Source organism: Polypterus senegalus, chromosome 4 (assembly GCF_016835505.1).
Source record: "Polypterus senegalus isolate Bchr_013 chromosome 4, ASM1683550v1, whole genome shotgun sequence".
In the NCBI taxonomy this organism is placed as follows: domain Eukaryota; kingdom Metazoa; phylum Chordata; class Cladistia; order Polypteriformes; family Polypteridae; genus Polypterus; species Polypterus senegalus.
In genome coordinates, this window is record NC_053157.1 from 188,471,111 (window position 1) to 188,496,220 (window position 25,110).

The window sequence follows — 25,110 nt, forward strand, 5'->3', positions numbered from 1 at the left end:
GAAATAGCAGAATTTGCACATTATTTTGGATTTTTGTTTGTTTTATTACATTTCTAAAAAATAAACCATTTATTATGATCAGACAGTTACTCAGTACTTGAGTAGTCTTTTCACCAAATACTTTTTTACTCTTGAGTAATTTTTTGGATGACTACTTTTTACTTCTACTTGAGTAATATTATTTTGAAGCAACGCTACTTTTACTTGAGTACAATTTTTGGCTACTCTACCCACCTCTGGTCTTATGCCATGCCTTGTATGAATAAAACCTGTGTCTGTCGAAATATTAATTTACCATTTCTCAGATCTGGTTGATAAAGGGTTTTAATTATATCATTTTAACCATTGTTTATGAGAAATACAAGAAACCTCCCAGTTCATGAAAAGGTAAAGATTGTCGCTATTCTCCATGCAAGTGGGTCATTATGAACATTCAAAATAAATAATTAAATAGGTCCATCAGATTTCTTCTTTGGTACACATTGTGTTTAATAAAAAAATGTTGGAGATTTTGTCTTTGATCATTTGCTGTTATAGGACCATGACAGAATAGAAGTTTGGAGGTACCGACCATCCACACAATATCTTCGGACAATCACAGAAGACTGCAGGAGCACAATAGGAAGGAGTTCACTAAAAGACCTTGAAGTTGAGGCATGGTCCAAACAGAGTGGGGTGGCGTGCAAATCTTCACACCATGTGAATTACGGCACACTGAAAAAAAAAAAGACAGGTTATGTACATAATAGAATAACAGAATTGTATTTGGACTTTCAGAAATGGAGTGGCACAGTGGTAGCACTGCTGCCTCTCAGTAAGGAGACAAGAGTTCGCCTCTCGGGTCCTCCCTGTGTGGAGTATGCATATTCTCCCCATGCCTGTGTGGGTTTCCTTTGGGTGTTCCAGTTTCCTCCCACAGTCCAAAGACATGCAGGTTAGGTAAATTGGCTCTAGTGTGTGCTTGGTGTGTGTATGCCTTACAATAGATTGGCACCCTGTGCAGGGTATGTTTCTGCCTTGTGTCCTATGCTAGCTGGGATAGGTGCCAGCTGACCTCCGAGGCCATGTCCAGGACTAAGCAGGTTTGAAAATGATTGACTGACTTTCAAAAATACTGACAAAATGTGTACATTTTATTTCATTTCAAACAGTTTTCATTTTTCATCAGATTTCATGACAAATGATGGAAATCTTTTTTTTTGAAAGAGTGATGCAAATTCAAATATAGTTTAAAGTCATATGATGTTATTTTGAGCAGATAATGCACAAGATTATGAATCATAGTTGAGATCGGGAGCATGCACTAATACAGCATGTTGGCACACCCACCACATGACAGACCACTGCAGGATCCCAAATAAATAAAAAACCCAAGCACAGCCGTGCAACGCGTGACACCTCAGCACCACACTAGTTTGAATGGAGTGGAACAGTGTGAGGTTTTTTCATAGTAAAAACATTTGAAAGAAAAGCAGCTTTTTGGAGAAAATAGTTCAACAGCATGACAAAATCGAGACCAGGAAGTCAATTAAACCAAACAACAATGCCAAAACCCTAAGCTTGAAATGTAGTAGAGAAAACAAAGAAAAAATGATCTAAACAGGAACATCTTAAACAAAGAAACACACACAAAAAAATGTTCAGTGGAGTCTGCAATCTGAAATAACCAGCATGTGTATGGTAGTGTCCATTAAACTGTTAAACTGAGGCAACCATCCCAGCAACCGGATACAAAGAATTTAGAAAATAATGGCACCCATGAAAAAATGAAAACTGTGAATACTTTACTACAACTAAATTAAAACAACTGCAAAAAACCAAGACTATTACAAATGGATTCTTACAATACAATGCAATTTATTTTGGTATAGCCCAAAATCACACAAGAAGTGCTGCAATGGGCTATAACAGGCCCTGCCTCTTAACAGCCCCAAGCCTTGACTCTCTAAGAAACGAGGAAAAACTCCCAAGAAAACCCTTGTAGGAAAAAATGGAAGAAACCTTGGGAATGGCAGTCCAAAGAGAGACCCCTTTCCAGGTAGTTTGGGCATGCAGTGGGTGTCAAAGAGAAGGGGGTGAATACAATACGCAGAACAGAACAGAACACCCATCCATCCTCTTTTTTTCAAGTAAGACATAAAACTGAGGTCCTGACACTCTGTGGTCATAGAAGATCCCTGGGCATATTTCAAAAAGAGCAGGGTTTATCTTGATGTCCTGGTTAAATTGCCCACCACAGCCTCATTCATTTTGGCCCCCCAGTCATCCCCCGTTTCTAATTAGCTCCTGCAGCCAGTGGCTCTCTCAAATCTATATGTGATCTTTCAAGTGAGGTGCCAGAGTGGTGTAGAGGTTAAGGCCTTGGGCCTGAATTTGAATAAGAAGAATCTTATGTGTTGAATTTCTATCTAACTAATATTCATTTTGATAGGTTCTTGTAACTAAGGATCTGTCTCTTCTCTTGTGCTGATCAATTTTATATCCTGCCCTGTAACATTTGTTCCCAAACAGACCACCAGGCTGATGTTTACTTGATTATGTTGACCTCTTTTGGAAGTTACTTTTATGTAAACTATCTGCTGTGCAAATAAACATAAACTCAGAAGGCTGCTTCCAAGGGAGTTCTGCTAGAGTTCACTGGGATAAGCTGCTGCTTGCTGAGTCTCAGGCCACAGGTTTTCACCCTGCTGCTCCATGTGAGGACGCGGGGATGAGACCCAACAATTTCCTGCAGGTGATAGTTAAGTCATGACGACCCTACAGTCACCCATAACAAGGAACTATTTACCAATGGAGGACAGAAAGATATGGAAGAAGATTATCCGCTGTGGTGACCCCCAATGGGAGCAGCCGAAAGAAGAAGAAGAAAAAGACTTATCTCTTGAGGGGTACAGCCCGGACACAGACAGGTAGACATGTTGGTTCACCACACACGTTTATTGGCAATACTATTTACAGTGCACAACCCAGTGCCGCAGCACCAATCACCCCTTCAAGTCCTGGCCAACACAATGCCTTGCTCAGTCCTCAGACCACCTCCATTTCTCTCCTTCAAGCTCCGTCCACATCCACCCGACTCTTGCCGTCGACTAGAGGGAGGCGGCCCCTTTTATCCTCACCCGGATATGCTTTAGGTGCTCCCCGGCAATCACCTGTCGACATGCCCCTGTGTGGCGGAAGTGCCGGCTGTACTCCGGGAAGCATTCCAGGTGTCCCTGCTTCTCTTCCCCCCAGCATTTCCTGGTGTGGCGGAAGTGCTGAGGTCCAGGGCTCCCAAGGCACCGGGGTGCCCCCTGGTGGTGACCACGGGCCCCTACAGGGTTGGGCTTCCAAGCCCTCAACCCGTGGCCCCCAAAGCAACCAGGGTGGCAACCCCCACGTGATCTGAGATGGGCGCACGCCCTCTTCCGGTCCTTCACGGCATCCCGGCCGGGTCGTCGCCCCTGGCATCCCTGACATTCTAAACTGAGTGGAGAATGCTCCTAATCACATGCTGAATTTAATCTTAGGATACTAGTATGTCAAGGCATTGTGCCGCCATGCCTGCCTTTGGGTAACACTGGCAGAAATGTTTCTACTTCTGCCAGACCCAGAATGAAAGTGAGCCTTAATGACCCTAATCAAATACTCTAGTGCAGGTTCTCTAGGGACGCAGTGGCAGCACGTTTTCATTCCAGGCACTTTGTGTATTAGTAACCAAATATAAATGCTAATGGAACATTTTAAATTGTCTTGATCTTAATTGACTTTCATTTTAATTGTTTCTTTTTTTTCCTTTAACAATAATGAGATGCAAAGCAAGCTGTTGTGTTGTCCTGTCAAACAAAGTTCAGAAAATGGGAGTGGGCCTTAAAATCCACACCGAAAAGCCAGGCCTACCTTAAACTCAGGTCTGGGCCTCCTGGATTAGGCCTTACCCAAGGCAGCCCAACCTCACCCAAATAGTAGGCTTTGGCCTGCACAGGCCCAGTAATAGAGAGAAAGCTGTTAAACAGAAAGGGTCTCAACATCTCCCAGACTGGAGAAAAGGGTACCATGTATTTCTGGTCTAGGTCAAACCAGAATATTTATTTTTTAAAAAATACAAAAGACAAAGGAGTAAAATATATAGGTTTTGCCTAAAAAGATCAAACTAACAGTAAGAAATCCAATTTAGAAACAATAAGTAAGTCATGATCTAGGGTTTATTTTTAAGTTTTTATAGTTTCACTTTGGCGTCTAAAAATAATTGTAATATTTGTTTTTTTTAGACGTCAAGGTCATCACGTTGTTTTTTTGAATCTGACACATTTATAATGGGCGGCACTAGTGCTGGATTAACCATATAAGCAAAGTAAGCACATGCCTAGGGCATCAAGGGTAAAGGGGGCACCACAAAAATTTTTCTTGGCCGAATTTATCACATAAATGATCAAATTAATTAAATTTATAGCCATTTTCAAAATTTAATGAAAAATGAATTATGCCTCCCTGTACCTCCCTATGCCTTCACTGTTCGTAGATGGCACCTTACACAGTGCATTCTGCATACTGGTGCCATCTACGATGGGGAATTCCTGTTTCATGGTGATTCCCTTAAACGCCATGTTATGTCAAAATATTGTGAAAATAATTAGTTTCAAAACAATATGTTTTGATATTTTTAAATAATAGTTAATAGTTGATTAAAAATTATCACGTAATTGTTGTGTTTCGTCAATTATCTGTTATTTAACTTAAAATAAATTTCTAGTGCGTAGAAAACGTTATTTTCTGTTTAAAGCAAAAACAAAAAATCGACCCAGTTTGAGGAAAAAATATTCTGGTAAGTCTATTTAATTCTATTCTTGGATATTTTTATATTCATTTACATTATGTAAAAGTGAAAATCATACAGCTGATTACTATTGGATAAAACTGCTTATATCTTTTTTACTAATAAAGATTTATTAACAAAATTTTCACAAAATATTCTTCAAATCTTGTACTTAGAATATGTGTAAACAGATTTGCTAAATTGACACAAAAGCCATAAATAAATTAAATAATTAAAATGGTAAATCTATGGTTTTCATTTCAAAGTGTTTTGTTTAATTTTGAATTTTCAATAATAAAATTTTATTTTCTAGTTTGTTATTGTTTTAATATTTTGAATTACTAGTGTAAGGGGGCACCAAAATGACTTAGTGCTTAGGGCATTTAAGGGTCTTAATCCGGCCCTGGGCAGCACGGTGACGCAGTGGTAGCGCTGCTGCCTCGCAGTAAGGTGACCTGGTTTCGCTTCCTGGGTCCTCCCTGCGTGGAGTTTGCATGTTCTCCCCGTGTCTGCATGGGTTTCCTCCGGGTGCTCCTGTTTTCTCTCACAGTCCAAAGACATCCAGGTTAAGTGCATTGGCAATCCTAAGTTGTCCTTATTGTGTGCTTGTGCTCTGCAGTGGGCTGGGATTGGCTCCAGCAGACCCCCGTGACCCTGCGTTAGAATATAGCGGGTTGGATGATCACTGACTGACTGACTGACTGACACATTTATAACGGTGTTTAAAAGTAAGTACATTCTCTTGTGGCACTTTCTTGTTTTCCTTTTTGGCCACTGCTGCCTTGACCACCTGTAGTTAGGGACACATTCACAAGTTGCCAGACTCAAGTGACATCTTTATCACACCAAATCATAAGCCAGCATTCAACGTCAAAGTTTCGGGATACAACATAATACCTAGCATTTTTTTTTTTATCATTTAGAACAATCTCTGGTTTTGAACTCTTTCATGCCCCTCATCTAAGATTTATGTCTGACATTTTGGCTTTGGGGTCTATTTGGAGTCTGAATTTCTCACCATGGTTCTCTAACTCTGTCTCATGTCCTAGGCTGTGTTACTAAATCTTATTAGTTTTGACCTTTACTGGAAATCCATCTTTATTCAAAATGACTGTTGCTCTGTGCTTTCATTACAAACAGTACCTTAGAATGAAAGCATGGATTGATGCCAATAAATCCCAATATAAAAGAAGGAATCAAAAGAAACCCATCAAGGCCGAAAAACTCACTGCCAAACCTCAATACAATCTGAAGCGTCTCTTTTTATAAAGCTGGGGAAGTCCACTAGCTACGTTATCAGTGGCCCTGCCTCCCTGGGCTCCCCATACAGTAGGCAGAGCAGACTACAAGGAACATTAAGACATAGAATCTTAAAATAATACAAAATTCAAAAATAATTAACAAAGCAAAATACATACAGAACAAAAACAAAAACAGAATGAATTTTTTGAACCCTGTTCTCCGAGGCATTTTGGCACTATAACCATATCCTCCACAGCAACCAAAAAATGTGATTTATAGGTTATTATATGACGATAATACAATGATAAGCCATAATATTATTGCAACAGGTTAATACTATATGTCACACACGTGCGATTTGGAGAAAGCTAAACGGCTTGAGTAAGTGTAATACTACATCAGACCAGGGGGTGGTGGAGTGTGCTGACTGTCTCTCTCAGTTCCTTACAGGCTGTCCTGCCAGGTCCCGGCACCTCTGATGATGTCATTTATGGCTCTGGTATAGATGACATCATTTCCTCCACCAGCCCTTAAAACCGCCATCTTACCTCCAAGTTTTCAGTTCTGTTTTGGGCTCAGTATTGTAAACTACTCAATCAATTTTCAACCTTTTGCAGCCAGGATCATAATATACGGGTGGTTGCCCCAAACCTCTCTGACTGTCTGGAGTCTTTTTGTGACATATCGAGCAAGCTGAAATACTTCTCACAGTTTTTATCAATTTGTATTGTTCATTGTACAGACTTCTGGCCAAAAGTGCACTTTTAAGTGATGTGCTTCAAAACAGTGCAGTGCACAAGAACACTTCAAGTGATTTTCACTGTCTTCCAATCAGTTATGTGCTAGCAGGGCTCTCGCCTCTGTGGTCAAGCACTGCAACCCGCTGCAGAGACAGTGGCCGGTGAAGATTTTGACTGAGACTTTAGACCTGCCACACCATAACGCACATGTCCTCAGAAGAGCTCAGGGAAGAAATAAAAATTCTGTGGAGCAGAAGTCGCAAAAGATCTAATTGTCTGCTTGTACTTTTCTGTGTATACTACGCACCTATTGTTTTGAGTTTCTCCCTTGCTAAAGTACAAGTGAAATCCTTTCCATTTTTTTCTTGAAGCCTTCAAGAAAAAAAAAACTGACTGGCAGCTAAAAACAACGTAACTACACAGTGGTATATTATGTGTGTGGCCTTTTCAAAATATGTCCCAGTGGCAGTGAGAAGATTTAGAGAGTAGTGAAGTGTGACAGTAGTGTAGTGTTAAAGACATGCATAGGCCATTATTCAGGCCAGCAGAGTAATGACTGGTGGGCTGTTATACCGACCTTTTGGGTATACAAAACAAGCCTGTTAAGTCTGAAGGGTTAATAGCATAATAATATTTAACAACAAAAAAAAAAAAGATTAAATAATCAAAACACCAAACTTCAGTCAGGGCAACACAAGCTGATGGCCAGGCTAACTTGGATGGATTTGCATCTGTGTCTTTGTCAATAACACATTTGAAAATAAAAAGAGAAGACCTACTGTAGTCTGGAAAGTCTTTGTATGGTGATCTCAGACACAAAGACATCAATTTTAGAAAAGCATGTGTGCTAAAATAAGGATGCAAGCAAGATACAGAATTAAATAATGGGTTCCATCAACAGCTAATTAGTAGAGTGGAGTGAAAATGGTGGCCCTGCTTGGGCTGTTTGAGCCCCTTGTGTTAGCTGGTGATCTGTTCCTATACTTTGCATTTCTTTATTGATAAATAAATAATAAATAATAAAGCAAGTCAGTTAAAATGAAGTTCTTAAGGTAGCAGCAGTAAATGTTTCCTATTAAGTGAATGAATGGAAAGAAAACTTGCAGGCACTCTGGGTCTCCCCTGATGTAGTGCTTATGAGAAGTTGAGATTTCTTCAGAATAACATGAATGTGTTAATGGCTTCACATTTTTTACAGATTACACAAGAACAGTTTATTCAGTAATAAAAAATGTATGACCTCATCTGCTTTATTTATCCTGACCCCAACTCAACTAATCAGTTTTTCCAAACCTTTGTTCAAAGAGCAGCATGACATTGAGACCTCTGGCACTGTCTACCACATACTTCATTTAGGTTGAACACCACACCCCCCATTAAGTACCAGATACTGACTAATTATGCGGCATTGAAAGCTTTTCCACTTTTCTTTCTGGGATAGCCTGATAAAAAATTTAAGTTAAAGCAAAATCTAATAGATCAGGTCACAAAGTGAGCTTTTCTGTAGATTACCAATAAAGAAACCATAAATTATTCAGGTCTTTTTTCACCAAACAGACAAAGCTGAGTGCCCACAGGTAATCCAGTTTAATTACCACTGTAGGAGCTTTCCAAAGTGGAAATGGCATCAAATCCCAGACTTGGAAACTGCTTTTTATTTACATATTCCTGGGTGCTCTCATTACATCTATGCTTCTGTTAGAATTAATTACTAGACCCGGTCAAGTTGCCATCATAGCTTTCGCTTTAACTGTAAACTCTTCAATAGCTCATTCTGCCTGACTGGCTTGTTACTCAATCCTCATGGAGTCAGTGAATGTTTCACCATTGTTATTTTTAAACAGATGACTGATTCACTCTCTGGAACTTGAGGACTACTCTGCCTGGGTTCATTCATCCATTGTGCTCCTTGGAGATTTGGAGTCATTTCAAGAAAGGCTTTCTGGCACCAACTGTACTGTTCTCTCTTTTCAGTTTATTGCATTTTGTGGTGAATGAATTTAGGTGTGTGAGTAAAACCATGTCTAGCTTTTTCTGAATCTTTCAAAACTCTTTGATGATCTTGCTTTCTCAAGTCATATGCTGCATATACTTGAAATCTTATATTCACATAAACAGATTCTGAATGCACAGCTAGCTTACTTATACTCCTGTTACAACATAGGACAGCATGGAAACAAAGCATGTGTGCTGCACTGCAATAGGTTGTTAAAGAACAATTGGTGATGGGGTATACAGCCGTGGCCAAGAGTTTAGAGAATGACACAAATATTAATTTTCACAAAATTTGCTGCTTCTGTGTTTTTAGATCTTTTTGTCAGATGTTTCTATGGTATACTGGTATATGGTAAGTATATTTACAAGCATTTCATAAGTTTCAAAGGTTTTTATTGACAATTACATTAAGTTTATGCAAAGAGTCAATATTTGAAGTGTTGGCCCTTCTTTTTCAATACTTCTACAATTCACCTTGGCATGCTGCCAATCAACTTCTGGGCCAAGTCCTTACCGATAGCTGCCCATTCTTGCATAATCAATGCTTGGAGTTTTTCAGAATTTGTGAGTTTTTGTTTGTCCACCCACCTATTGAGGATTGGCTGCAATTTTTAAATGGCATTAAGGTCTGAGGAGTTTCCTGATCATGGACTCAAAATTTTGATGTTTTGTTCCCTGAGCCACAGTTATCACTTTTGCCTTATTGCATTATGCTTCATCATTCAGGAAAAGGCATTGTTGGTCACCAAACTGTTCTTGGATGTTTTGCTACCATTCTTTATAACCATAAGCCCTCAGCTTGTTTATAAAAGGGAAACCAAATACTATTTATAAAAGGAAATAGAAACAAAAAATACAAGCACAATGCTCGAGAGTATCAAAATAGGCAAAAAGAGCTGCCTTAAAGGCAGTTCTACAGTAAACAAGTCCAAATCCGCAAGCTAGAAGAGAAAATTAGGGGCACAAGAAAGAAAGAAAATATTAATCCTTACAAACTCCTTCACAAATTACATGTTCTCCTGCTGCTGAGCCTGCTCTGCTCTGGTTAAATAGCTGGAATGAGGGCTAAGGAGTGACATTAGTGTGGACCTGTGTACCAGGGGCTTCACCCACAAAGTATAAAAACATCTGGATATTTAAATGAATCTCAGAACATACATGAAATACTTCACAGCAAATATGAATTAATATGACAAATAATGATCAAAAAACAAAAATAAAACACATTAATACATAATAGATACCTTACGTCACTTGTTTTTGGTGTTTAAATTGGTGGCATGCAGGTCCAGGTTTTGGATATGTTAAGTTTAATTTTGCACTGCAAACAATCCTACTCCAGATGGGGATATTAATTTTTAGTCCTGAACAGAACCATTTTTTCATCTGCTATACTTTTACCTCCACAATTTAGATTTTTGGATGGCCTATATTCATTCCAGGCCACAATATTTCTGGATTTTTTGGGACAGGTTGATTTGGACAGTTGAGGCATATATTTTTGTTCAGCCCCATGTGGCGCACAGGTCTAATTCTCATTTGAGGCCTACCGCCACATTGCGTTTCATTAGCCGGCAAGATTTACAACACTCTGATGTCATGGAGTTTGCTACAAGGTGAAATGGTGTCATCTCTCTAAAAGAATCTAATCAAACTAGTCAGGATCTTCACTATCCTGCCAAGAAAAGCATCACCTTAACTCAACAGGGCTCCAAATACTACTTGTGGGCTTCAGCTGGAACAAGCCCAAAAATGAGGAGCTGACAAAATAACTCAATAACAGGCCAAATGGTTAACAAGCAGGAGGATGACCATAAGCCTTTGGCTTTTATGAACAGGCAAACAAAGAATTTTTATAAATCAGCCTCCTGGAACTCCACGCTGCAAAGAACAAGGAACAGAACGACATTAAAAGTGATAGTAGATAATTACAACATTACATATGAACTGAACAGAAAAAAGGAAGTGAAAAATAATAATTGAAAATTAACAAAAAGAATAAGACACAAAATACACATACTGTAATTTCAACCCAGTACATACTGTAACACCTAGACACTGGCTTAAACTATTCTTTGCTCTTATGCTCTTAACAAACAATTGATCTTTAATATGATCTCTTCATGGGTTTTCCCTTTTACATGTGTAGAAAAGCAGGCAGAACTGAAAAGATTAAATAAATATGGATTTTTTTCACAGCATTTCCACATTAACACAGAGCTTGCAGCTAAAAAAACTCTAATAAATTGCATTGAGGAAACTATTAGTTGCTCTGAACCATATGGCTTAGGAAAATATGGTTGTTTCATTATATTTCAGTCCTCTTAATTATACAATTGTAGTGCAAACACAGCCCTAGTCTGTCTACTAAGCTGTACCCAAAGAGTCCCCTTCAAGCAATTAAATGACTATTTAAATATACATTCTATGCTTGATTAGTTTCAGTCAGGTTTTAGAACAAATCATAGTACAAAAACTGCATTGCTTAAAGTAGTAAATGACTTGCGAGTTAATACAGACAAAGGTGACATTCCTGTTCTTGTTCTACTAGACCGGAGTGCAGCATTTGAAACCATAGACCACATTATTCTAATAAATCACCTTAGCTGATTGGTGGTCCTCTTGCACAGTGTCTGAAACTGGTTTCAGTCTTATTTAACAGGTAGGCTTTATTAGGTGTGGTGACTGCAGATCAGAGATCCACTACATTTTATATTGTGTACTACAAGGATCTACTCCTTGCCCACTGTTATTTTCTATTTCTATGGTCCTTGTAAGAGACGGCCAACAGCTCAAGCCAGCCAGGACGCCCCTGAGATGAAAGGACAGGGTAAGGTAGCTTTTGTAGGACACTGCCTCCCCCAAGACACTAGCTTCCCTGGAGTATAGTGGTGCCCTGGATTTCCACAGGGCATCCTGGGACTTGGAGTTCACTATCTCAGCCGTGTTGGGTGCTGTGGGTGCCGCCGGGGGGTGCTGTAGAAGGACTGGTGGATTTGTGCTTCCCTTATAGTACTAGGAAGTCATGAGGATGGGAGCCCCAAAGTACTTCCGGGCTGATTAAAGAACTTTAATTCTTTGTCTGACCCAGAAGAGCTGACAAGTCACGTGGACGGAAGAGCAGTAATTTTTTAACCTTTTAACCTTTTTTTTCATGTTGCACAAAACTGTCAACTACTTTATCAAAACGTACATGTTACATCTGCAGAATCCAACACTGCCATGTTTCATGCTGTCTGCATGTTCTGCATGCATTAGTGAGGCGAGATTTTTTTTTTATGAATAAGGGGGATGTGCAGGACTGTAGTAACTACAGGGGGATAAAGTTGATGAGCCACAGCATGAAGTTATGGGAAAGAGTAGTGGAAGCTAGGTTAAGAAGTGAGGTCATGATTAGTGAGCAGCAGTATGGTTTCATGCCAATAAAGAGCACCACAGATGCAATGTTTGCTCTGAGGGTGTTGATGGAGAAGTTTAGAGAAGGCCAGAAGGAGTTGCATTGCGTCTTTAGGACCTGGAGAGAGCAAATGACAGGGTGCCTCGAGAGGAGTGCTATTGTATGAAGAAGTGGGGAGTGGCGTAATTGTTGTACAGGATATGTATGAGGGAAGTGTGACTGTGGTGAGGTCTGCGGTAGGAGTGACAGGAGCATTCAAGGTGGAGGTGGGATTACATCAGGGATAGGCTCTGAGCCCTTTCTTATTTTCAATGGTGATGGACAGGTTGACAGATGAAATTAGACAGGAGTCTCTGTGGACTATGATGTTTGCTGATGACATTTTGACCTGTAGCGATAGTAGGAAGCAGGTTGAGGAGACCCTGGAGAGGTGGAGATATGCTCTAGAGAGGAGAGGAATGAAGGTCAGTAGGAACAAGACAGAATACATGTGTGTGAGTGAAAGGGAGGTCCGTGGAATGGTGAGGATGCAAGGAGTAGAGGTGGCGAAGGTGGATGAGTTGGAAGAGAGGTGAAAAAGAGAGTGCAGGCAGGGTGGAATGGGTGGAGAAGAGAGTAAAAGGGAAGGTCTACAGGACGGTAGTGAGATCAGTTATGTTATATGGGTTGGAGATGGTGGCACTGACCAGAAAGCAGGAGACCGAGCTGGAGGTGGCAGAGATAAAGATGCTAAGATTTGCATTGGGTGTGACAAGGATGGATAGGATCAGAAATTAGTACATTAGAGGGTCAGCTCGAGTTGGACGGTCGGGAGACAAAGTCAGAGAGGCGCTTGCTCTGCTTTGGACATGTGCAGAGGAGAGGTGCTGAGTATATTGGGAGAAGGATGTTAAGGATAGAGCTGCTAGGCAAGAGAAAAAGAGGAAGGCCTAAGAGGAGGTTCATGGATGTAGTGTGATAGGACATGCAGGTGATGGGTGTGACAGAACAAGATACAGAGGACAAAAAGATATGGAAGAAAATGATCAGCTGTGACGACCCCTAATGGGAGCAGCCAAAAGAAGAAGAAAAAGAAGATACTGTGCCATGTTAAAGGTTGCTGTGTGCGTGCTGTCTGTGGTGCTGTTTTCATTTTAACAATATAACATTGGCTTTCATCGTCACCACTTTCGCCATTCATTCGCTCAATTGAATCTTATTCAACAGCTGTCGGTGTGGACGAGGTGAGCGATGCTCATATAACAGCCATACTTATACTGTACACTGCCTAGGCACCTAATGGCAACGTATCTTTTAAAGTCTAAGAACTGCCACTGTATATTAGGCATTGGTAAACCTCCTGACTTCTCATTTCTCTACGCTTCAACATGTCAGCAGCATCCAATTTATCCTCTTCTGTCAGTATCATGTGTAGCCAGGTGAGCTTATTCATTAGTTTGTGGCTGACTTGTTGGGTTTAGCCAGTTTTTCTAGGTCTGGTGAGTTACATGACAAATTTATCAGAGACCCACTTGCAGAACATGCCAGTAACCCTAAACTTTGTGAAAGACTACTGATAGCACCAGATGATTTTATTCTCGTGAAAGCAATTGATATGGCATTTCAAATTGAATCAGTCACTAAACTCACTGTTAAACTTGCTGTTTCTCTGCTTCAGCAGCACATTGCTTCACAACAAGTGACTGAAGCCACATGCACTGCCAGCGAGGACATGCTTTCATTTCAGGATAGTCCCAATGTTCACTATACAAGGCAGTTGCAGTGCTAGACGGACTATGGTTTCGCTGGTCATAAGTCTAGAGCTCCAAGTTGCCCTGCAAAGGGGTGCAGGAAGCTTAAACACTTTACTTAAGTTGGTTGTTTGGCCCCCACTTCATTGATATCAGGGGAAAACCATTGAAACTGTATCAATAACCATTCTACAGCCCTTTTACCCTCAAAACATGGAGTTAGATGGTTATTTGTCTTCCTCTGCCATTGGACACTGGGACAGTGGTGTCCACTGTCAAACAGTTTTTCTCTTACCTAAATCTCATAGCTCCTACTGCTGTTCTATGTGGAAATGGCAGTGCTAAAACTGAAATAGTGGGTGCACACTCTCTGTACACTGTGGTCAAAAGTACTCACCTGATTTCATATTTCACTTTTCTTCCTATGGTGCAGCTTGTTAGACCTCGTCTTATTTACAGCTTTGGGATTTGCACTCCTAGACACTGATGGGTCAGCTGTCTTCACTGTCACCAAACATGGTCTTCAGGAATGGCCAGCTCTTTTCACAGGTTTAGGTTGTCTTAAAGCTTTTGACCACCAGCCACTGCTTGATCTTTCCATACGCCTTATCATCCAACCTCTCCATTGAGTTCCCCTGTCCCTCCAGGAGGGTGTGAACAACACAACCTGTTTAAGGAGGGCATCATTGAACCAGTTAACAACTCATCATGGGTCTCAAACCTAGTGACAGCCAAACAAATAGAAGGGGTTTGGGTCTATGCATTGACCTCGGGACTGTAAATAAAACAATAATATCAGGTAAATATCCACTGCCAACCACTGAGGAGCTCATCACCCTCACTCACCCTTGACTGCCTTTGTAACCCACGATGGGGGGATGTTGTTATTATACTAGGGTACTGTTTGGCCTCAGCTCTGCCTCAAGCTGTTTTCAGAAGATGATATCAACTATCTTTGCTAGGATTTCTGGGGTGGTCATGGTGTCTGCATGACATTGTCGTGCATAACCCAACCCCAGTTGTCCATGATGTATGTCGCTACAGAGATTTCAAAGTATTAGCTGCTCATCACCTCAAACTGAATGGCAATAAATGTTTTTTTTGTGCCTTCTTTTAAATTTATGGAATTTTTAACCACCAATGGTCTCTCTTCACTCTAGTCTCATGTGGAAACAATCCAGCACATCCACAGGTCTGTAAATGCAGCCCAGGTGGCCTCACTTCTCAGAATGACTGTCTACTATCCTCAGTTTCTGCCACAGTACTAAAAAAATTAAAATAATTCTTCCTGGACACATAGTTCCTTGGAAAGTGTCAAGCAGCAAAACAGCAGCAGATAGAAAGATCAATAAAAGTGTCCAACTTTTTTCCCCAAACAGCAGCTGGGCTGAACTCTTTACAAAAGTGTCAAGAAAGCAGGAACTCAACCAAGATAACTCTTTTTGTAAAATGTCTGCTCTCGCCTCCTTCTTATACACACAAAACACCCGACTTACTTGTTTTCGGCTCTGTTAGCAGAGTCCACCATGTCATTTTACAGCTTCTCAAAATACAGAGAACATATAACTAAATCATTATCACATGCTCAAGGCTATTTTCCCATAGAAGTCAGAAGCTGCACTTCCTAGCTAAGCAAAACACTGACGCCTGAAATCTGTCAGCCAGAAACAATAAAGTATCCCCCGTACAATTAGCAACTAGAATTGGATTACAGTTTTAAAAAATGGTTGGAGCTAAAACGGGTGCCTCTGTAGGAACTGAATCTGAGATTCCTGAGTTGGCTGGTTGTTTGTTGACATGCCCAATCCCACAGGCTAACAACTTGAATTTTGCCCCTTTTACTGCTTACTATACAATGTATACATAGCAATAAACAGGGCTGAGTATTGAAGCAAGCAGAGCAGAGCATTTTTAGAGAAGAAATACAGAAGTGAGGTTCAGTTCAATCATTTACTATCCTTTTCCCCAGCAACTTGCTGAATAAACACCAAATGTACAACTGACCGAACAAGGCATATTTCTCAAAATGTAAATACAGCATTTTGTAACTGAACAATTAAAATATTTCACCTCTTTTGACTCTGTTTCTGTCTAATTGCATGGTTCTGCTTACCATACAGTATGCATTTCAACACATCTAGACCACAAAAAATAAAACAAAGCTAGAGCTCAGAAAGGCTGCTCTGCTGCAGATTTTAAACCTGAATTTGCCAAGTCTTTACTTTTGGACATATTTGTATTATCAGGGTCCTAGCAGTTTTTTTTTTTTTGTTCTATATAAAGGAAAGATAGATAAATTAAAAGAAGAGCTGGGTCCCTAGCTGGGAGACCTATTTCATTTGCAAGTTTGTCCATGTTTTCTCTTGGTAGAGTAATATATTACTCTACTTTCCTCTTTTGTATTATTAATGTGTAGCCTTTGTCAGAATGCCTCAAATCTCCCAGACTCACCACTGTTTATAAGGTATTGTACCATTTAACTTCTCCTTACTTTCCCTTCTACATTTATAACCTCGGGCAATTAGGTGTAGTAAAAGACAAGCAGCAGTTAAATAATGTATTACTGATAATATTCATAAATAATAACAATATGTAAAGTACAAGTGAACACTAGCAAGCATACAACCTGATAAAATGCCGATGTGTTGTTTCAGGCGGCACACAGACTTGTTTGTTACATAAAACGTCTCTAGTTAAGTCCTCATTTTTGGTCAGCTTTCTTCAGAACAGGCCACATACCTGTCTCAGGATGGCTGCCGAGCTGTGCTCTTCATTGTGTTGTCCTTATCAGTTCGTAAGAGAGAGAGAGAGAGAGAGAGAGAGAGAGAGCTAGGGAGGCGTAAAGAAAGCAAATTTATAGATTCTCTGTCCACATGCAACAGCCACTAGCTATACTTCAGACCAATGGGGCACTTCCCACCAAAACCATTTGTTAAGGTGAAGCTTGCCAGGTCAGTAGATTGGCTTTCCTGTGGGGGTTGACTAAGAGAGTCCTGCAGAGTAACACTTGCCAAACTTGATTTAGGCAGTTCCCCCAACCCTGTCGTAAAATTACAAAGAACTGGTTCTTAACTATCGAACCACTGCTGTTCTTATCAGTGATATACATTAGTGTAATAAGTTACAAATAAAGGCATACAAAATATTTATCAACTTATATGAAAACTTTCACTCCACAACAGTCCATAAATAATATGGAGCACATGGACAATAATGTAGTGCACCACAAATGTCACATAAACAAGAAACACAGCCTGTTATGAATTGGCTTAATTTTTTAATTGTTTGAGACACTTCCTGTGATCTTTTACCATTAGTCTGGGCTCTTTTTATGGTTGTCAGAATGTTGCTATACAAGGATATCTGGGAGTGCACGACATCAGTTGTGAGACGGTATAAACACCATGTTGCATATTTCCTCCTTATCCAAGTCTTACCGCTATAAACAAAACCAGCCACTAGTGTGTGCTTTGCTTCTCACTTCTGTTTTTTTGTTAAAGAACATTTTAATAAGATTTCCTAACTACAATCCTAGTTTTGTTAAAACATAGGATTGATTTTTTGCTATTGACTTTTGGTCCATTATTCTGACTTCATTTCATCTTCTAGTCCTTTAAATGTAGTATTCAGACTCCTCTTACAGAGGCATAATACCATTCATTTTAAGTGTGTAAATTGCAAATAAAAATTGAGACCTACTATAAGTCATAAATTTCCATCAAGCTAATAAATGTATCAAAGATGGCACTATTCTAGTTTTTAGTATTCAGTATAATTCCTTCTGATTTATTCATTTAAAATACATTTTCAGACCATACAACAGTAGTTGGCATGACCACCGACAGAGACTACACAGCTAAAGAGAATGAAGTTAAACTTCTCACCAAGTAGTCCAATAACAGCAATCTGTCTCTTAACATCAGCGAAAAAGATGACTGTGGACTTCCCAAGACTTGAGGTGCCATAGAACTATTGAAACCAGAGGAGCTTCAAGTTTTTACATAAGGGTCCACATTACTGAGGATCTGTCATGGCCACCATCAGTCATGTTAATGCTCATCATCGTCCCATATCCCAAGTAACTTCTAAAGATACACAATGCAGAGCAAATTGACTAAATACATCATGGTCTGGTACGACAACTGCAACCTAATCAACTGCAGATTCCTGCAACTGGTGGTTAAAATATCCCATCACTGAAGCCATGTTTTCATTTGCAAAACCATATATAAATGGAAATGCCTGAAAAAAGTACTGTCTGTCATCTCAGACCACACACACCTCCCTGAACTAAACTGCCCACCTGCCATCACTGTTATTAAGCAACACTAGTACCAGCAGATTTGCATCAGGAAATTGTTAACTCTCATGCAGCCGCTGCTTGACCTGCAACCTTGATTCTTTTCTGTATTTATTGTCAGCCTGCAGTGTCAAGTCAATGTAACTGAGAAATAATAATGAACATTTGTAGATGTGTTAACGCCTTCTGATTATTAAATTACACATTCTGTCTGCTATGTGTTCAATGTTTATAACTGATATTGTTATAACTTACATGTTGGTTAGACATGCAAGTAAATATTTTAACTGTACACATAACAACACCACACCTACTGTTACTTCACAGATCCAGATTTTGGTTAGGGCTTCTCACTTCTAGTTATGGTTTGGATATTTGTTTTTATTTCCTTTTGAACTTTTGGATTTTTTTATAAATTTTGGGCTTTTGTAATTGGCTTCTGTTTATTGTCTATTGTCTATTGTAAGGATTGTGTTTTTATGTTCTTTGAATATATTCCTTGCATTCTCCGGGAGGAGCTCCCAAGAGGCTGAGATGCTCTGATGCCACTTCTGATGGGCACCTTCCACCTTTATATTCAGGTTGAGGAACTGATTACTCAGAGTGTCATTACTGTTTGTGCAGTTAAGAGCATTTTTCATGATTTCATGATTTTCATTCATTTTTTCATTTTGTTTGGATTTTTCTGGTTAATGAATTTTTTTGCTCTTGTCTTTGTACCTACTGTTTCTGAATTTCAGACTGCTCTTATTTGCTTTGCATTGCTTATTTGTGCACAACGTTTTGCCTGTTTGTTTTTTTTTTTTTTTTGCTCTTTTTGATCTTTTATTTTTGATTACTCTTTGAAATTAAAGAACTTTGTTTTGTTTTTGTGATTTCGCGCCAGAGGTTTACAGGAATCCTCTCCCATGTAGGACATTTTTTGAGAATTTGAAAATTTCACTTTTTTTTAAGTTGTTGAAGTCTGAGCCCAGCTTTGGGCTTATGCAGACTGGAGATCCTGCCTTTTGCTTTTGGGTCAAGGTTGCCCGGGCTGAGTTCTGGTCTTGCCGGTGTAATTTTGAGGCCTTGTCACCCTTTTCACTATTTTATTTCATGTTTTATACATTATTCCAATCATATTCTTTCTTCACTGGCTGGAATTGCAAAATATGTTTAGTTTTACTGTTAGACTATGAATTATCGATGCCTTGAATTGGATGTAGAAGGAAAATGGGAAGACCCAGAGGAGAACTTCCAAAGAAAAGAAAAAGCATGCAGACATAGACAGTGAAAACCCAGGACCATGGCTCTAAAATGCAGACGTATCAACTGTTCTGTCAGTGGACTAGCAGATAAACATTTTGAGCAAAAACCAGGAGTTGCACATAAAAAACAAAACAAAACAAAAAAAATGTTGCAATTTCACAATTCATACTCATTCAATACAAATGAAAGTGCTGAGTGGTGTACAAAAAAAAACATATTTCATTTTTTACTTTAATTGAAATATTTGGTTGTTTTTAAAAGCTTTTAATTCTGATGCTTTAATCAATTTTAATAACAAGAAAAACAAAAGAATATTTTATTTAAGGACAAAATTTAGTTTCTAATCTTGGATTTTCTTTCTTAGTCTGATCCCATTTTTTATAAAATATTAATGGTCTTACCTTTATTTGTAAATGAAGTCCATGCACCTATCCTTCTCCACAAAAATCCCACTTTCTTGTAAAAGTCTTCAAAGTCTTAATCTTCCATTTTGGCAGTCATTCGGAACAAAAAATGTAAATAAAGGGACTGCTTCAGTGCACTTGATTTTCTGATATCACTAACTTATTGGTGCCCAGAGACTCTGCATAGAAGAACAGCAGCAAAAAGCACCTGTTGGGCTCACATGTGCCCCCTTCGGTGCAGCACGGTACTGTCTGCCTCACCTTGTGCCTTTTCACTGCGGTTTTATGTCCGATCAGCAAGACTAAATATGTCATACACATTCATTAAAGATATTAGCCAGACTGTGGAAAGTCAGGGTGTATAATAAACGTGACTGCAAAAATTATATTGGGGACATACAGAGAGACAGCAACAGGCACATGCCAATTGCAGGCATCAACCCAGCGTGTGAAGGAGAGCGCAGTCTGAGGGGAGGCTTGGCTCATCTCGTCACTGCCGCACTTCCTCACGTTTCTCCCCTGTATTTGAACAAGAAATGCACCACAAAATGATAAAAACTACTGGAATCATACAGAAAACAAATTTATAGCACAGACCAGTGGACACATTTATTTTATGTCCTTATTATTATTATTATTTTTTTTACTTTTCATGAGAGCCTCACCTGACCGCACGTTCCCTGTACTGAAGTGCAGATAAAGTGCCAGAGAAGTGCTAGACTTCCACTAAGTACTGATCCAGCTGGTCCTGCGCTGAAACTCCAAGATTTTTTTCTTCTTCTTGCACGCTACATTTGCTTTTATTATCATCTGCCCTGTAATTAAAGTATTTCCACACGTTACGCTTTTGCTTTTGTGGAAGACGAATGTTCTCTTCGTTCCCTTGTACTAATTCATGTCTGAGAAGTAAGCTTTACAAAACCAAGTAACAGCATGCTTTGTTTTATCAAACGGAAAAATGTTTGTGCAAAGGACTCAAGGTCTGAGCATTCCACACATGAGTCTGCCTTATCACGTTTTCCCTTAGCTTACATCTGAACGCCATAACAAAAGGAGCCAAGAAATCAAGTTTTACAAGGGACATTAAAGAGGCTCAAGGTTTATGTATAATGAATGTGTTGACTGTTGCATTTTATAATGATATTAAATCACGCATTCTAGGGGTATAAAACTGGACCCCACCCAACAGACAGGGTTCAGAAGAGCCCTGACGCTGTCATGTACATTTGATTGTCTGCTTTTCTGAAACTCTTCTCACCGTGACTCTGAAAAATAAAGCTGCTTTGTAACCACACCTGCTGTCTGGTCTGAGTTTTCGGCCACAGTTTTGGCGCCCAACGTGGGGCAGGAGACCGCGGATGGCTCCTCGTGCAGGATCGTCCAGAGGACCGTGGTGGAGCCGATTGCGGCTGGGTCGGGTCCAGCTTTGGTAAATGTAGGATTGGCCTGCCTTGGGCGTTTCCTGCGTGGGGAGTCCCTGACCTCCTCCTAGCCGATACGAGGCATGACTTGACGGGCATTTCCAGGCAGGTGGATGGAGTCACGGTGAGTAGATCGGGGGATTCCTGTTATTTGAGTTTGACTGGTGTACTAGAAGTAATACGAATATAGAAAGAAAAAGAATAAAAGCATATGCAAAATAAAGAATAAGAGAGCATACTGTATCAGACCCATAGGAGGGTTCTATAGTCTCTTGGAAGGTGACTTGGGACCCTACGGAAAACGGCACAGTGTGAATGTTAGCTAGTCATCTCTGTGAAGTGGATTAGAAAGGGGCGAGTGGCACGCTCCTATAATAATTTGAGGAATGGGGGTGAAAGGTATTTAGAGAATGTGTGTCTAAATAAACGGGAGGCCGAGTTTTTCATCCGCTATCTGGTCATACTCTTGTCTCAACGGGTTGCTAAGGTGACGGAGACAATACCCTGGCAGATTGACGCATACAAACCGTCTGGTGAAGGGGTCGGGTAAAACCTCCATATCCTGGACTCCACGGGCGTATTGATGTAGGATTCTGCTGATGCGAATAAACGGACACGAAGTCACCTGAAGCTGTAATCCGGGGATAGGAGCAGACGGCGGGTGGAACGGGGTTTATCGAGGGCTGAGTCATTTTCTGCTGAGATCCTGCCTCCTACTATGGGAAAAAACAATTAGCAAGCCAGTCAAACAGTCCCCCAAGAATTTACGTTAGAAGGATTATTTTCGAGGGATCGCCAGGCTCCTAGTGCGCTGTCGGGATCGAAAGGCGGGTCCCCTAGAAAACTCATTGAAAAGAAGACAGGATTAGATTTTTTTTTTAAAAAAGGCATGTAGAAAGTAGAATAAGGACAGTGCAGGTAGATGGCGTTGTGGAAGGAACCGGAGATATGAATGAGATACAGGACATTAGAAAAATACTGTGCAGAAATACACAGGGTAATGTAATGTTGTAAAATTGTAATGGAGGTCCTTATCGGATGGATATGTATGTTGGATGGGAATTGGTTATTAAAGACCGTACGTTGGAAGTGGCACAGAAACGGAATGAGCTTTAAGTTGCTGAACTTAAGAATAGAAAGGACAAGGAAGAGCTGCTTATAGCTTTACAGAAAGTGCAGGCTGATTCGGGACCCCAGTCTGAAGGAAGAAGGAAGAGGAGTGATAAAAAGACCCTTTATATCCGTGCTCTCTTCCCCAACACTTTACCCACAACCCCTTCCACGCCACATTCACCCCTTGCCCCAACGGCTCCTGTGGTTACCGATGCCCAAGTTACTGATGATTTCTTTGATGAACAATATCAGTGCGACCCCTCCTCACTTACAGATCCAGGTGATGAGACTGACGGCCACTTGTTAGGGGCTACGGAGGCTCTTCTAACTCACACAAAAAGCCCTCCATTTCACAACGTACTAGAAGCAAGACCCTAAGAGATAAGTCCCCTGAAAACCTTACCCCGTTTAAGTCCCCAAAACCTTTAGCATCCACAATTTCATGCCCTTTAATTGAGGTTCCTGACCCCCGACACGATCCCACATTGCCCACAGGAAATGCTAACCCCACTACTGTAATGATACATCGTAACTGGGATATTCAAGAGCTGAAAGACGTAGTGTCTGAATTGCCTGATTCTAAGGTAATCGGTGGGTTGAAGTTTGTGGAACAGGTGCAGCAACTAAATAATATATACAAACCCGGTGCAGCCAAGTGGACCCAGGTGCTATGCCGAAAGATGGGCACTACTTGGGCTAATGTCAATCATGGGCAGCATAATGGAGAACAATAGCAGTGGAATGAGGCATTGCCTCATGGACAAAATAATGAGGGTCCTTTCCTTGCCCAATGGGAACCCGTGAAAACTGCAATAACTGCAAAATATAAAAAGGGCACCGGCTGGTACTTTATTTCAGCTGCCAAACAAAAGAAAGATGAGACGGTAGATGAAAGGGGAAAACCGCATTCAGGACTTGATGACAAGCCATTCTGGCTTAGACAGCCCAGATGACCGTAACAAGGCAGCGGTTCCTCCTTTTGTGTCAGGACTCAGAAGTGATATTCAAAATAAAGTACGCACGTCCTGTATTTGGTTGGGAAAGTGCCACTTTTGATGAAGTTTAAAGACACGCGGAACATGCTGAATGACAGACTAAACAAAAAGAGTCAGACACTCAGACCAAGTTAATCGCGACACAAATGAATTATTATGCAGGTGGAGCTGCCTCAGGCAGGGGTCGAGGACGTGAAGGGCGTGGATTTTTCCGAGGACAGGGGAGAGAGCGCAGATTTTTGCTTCCTAATCCGATTCGTCTGCTCAGCCGCCTCTCCCCTCAGATCAAGCACCTACATTTTGCCTGTTACGATGGGACACTTCTGCCACAATTGCCCACATCAGCTTCCTCCCCCGCCTTCCTTACCTGAACCTGAGGATATTCCTTTCACAGGGACCCCCAGCCATTCTCTTCAGTTGCCTTTGCTCACTCACCATGCAAACACAGATCCTTTATTGACTTTGCTAGTGAATGGCACTGAAACTGCTTTTCTTGTCGATACTGGAGCTACTCGTTCCACTCTTTCGCTGAAGGAGGTCCCTGCCTCGAACGATAAAGTGACTGTTCTTACTGCTTCTGGACAACCACATGTTTTACTGGTGTTTAAACCTCTTCGAGTTCAGCTCCATTCCAGTGGTTCCACTTTGATGCACCGGTTTTTGTTAAATCAGCTCTGCCCTGTTAATCTGTTAGGAAGGGATCTGATGACTAAGCTTTCCTTCTCTATTTCTCTAACTGAACGAGGGTTTTACTGTTCTATTCCTAAACTCCTGTGCCAAACCTCCCCCACTAAGCCCTCTTTCGCAGCCTGGACCCTGAACATCTCCTCACACACCATTCTCCTTAAAGCCCTACACTCTTTTCCTTCATGTCTTTTTCCCCACTTGCAAGTCCCCAACACCCTCCACTGCACTGCCCACTACCCTGCTGAAGTGGACACACCTTGGTTAGAATCTTTTCTCTCTTCAGGTATTAGCCCAGACACCCTCCATATCCCTTGCATTTTTTTCTCATCCAACACAGCTGCTGCTGTCAGTGCACTTCACATATTCACAAAGCGTTTTCTATTTAGGAGATTCAGTTCCCCATGTTTTCTTTAGCCAATTCTAGCACCGTTCACTGAGTTGAAATTGGGGAATGGGCAATGTTTCGATAGGATGGACTGGCTGCACGTTGCTCCGGGTATTTTTGATACCTCAGATCATTTGATAACTAAAGTTGTGCTTCAAAATGATTTTTTAGTACATCGTGCATTGTGCCGTCCTTCCCTTTCTGCTTTTTCATTGCAAACCACCTCTCCCTCTTGGCTTTCCTCACTTCCCGATGCACTGTGGTCCCAGGGGAAAAATGATTATGGAAGGATAGCACACTGTGAGCCGCTGGTGATTTACCCAAAATCGTCCTTCCGCCCACATCGCGCCCAGTGTTCTCTGTCTCCAGCAGCAGAGGCTGGCATATCCGCTGTACATTACGATTTTGTGAAACGTGGAGCAATCATTCAAATTAAATACTCTCCAGTCCACTCCCCTGTTTTACCTGTTTAACAGGCTGACGGTTCATGGCGTTTTTGTTCAAGATCTACGACACGTTAATTTTGCAGTTTTTCCTCCACTATTCTTTCTACGATACCCCCCGTCCGACCGTTATTTCTCTGTTATTGACCTTGCTAACGCTTATTTTTGTATTCCTTTGCACCCCGACTCTCAATTCTGGTTTGCTTTTACTTTCC

At 40.7% G+C, this 25,110-nt stretch overlaps 1 long non-coding RNA gene across 1 annotated transcript; it reads right to left on the bottom strand.

The window, feature by feature from the left end:
* Positions 1 to 306: 306 nt before the first annotated feature.
* Positions 307 to 16,698, bottom strand: LOC120527873. The gene is made up of 3 exons (XR_005633415.1): positions 16,639 to 16,698; positions 14,297 to 14,566; positions 307 to 714 (listed from the first exon to the last, which is right to left on the bottom strand). It is a non-coding gene; the product is annotated as an uncharacterized LOC120527873 (long non-coding RNA).
* Between the last annotated feature and the right edge of the window lie 8,412 nt (positions 16,699 to 25,110).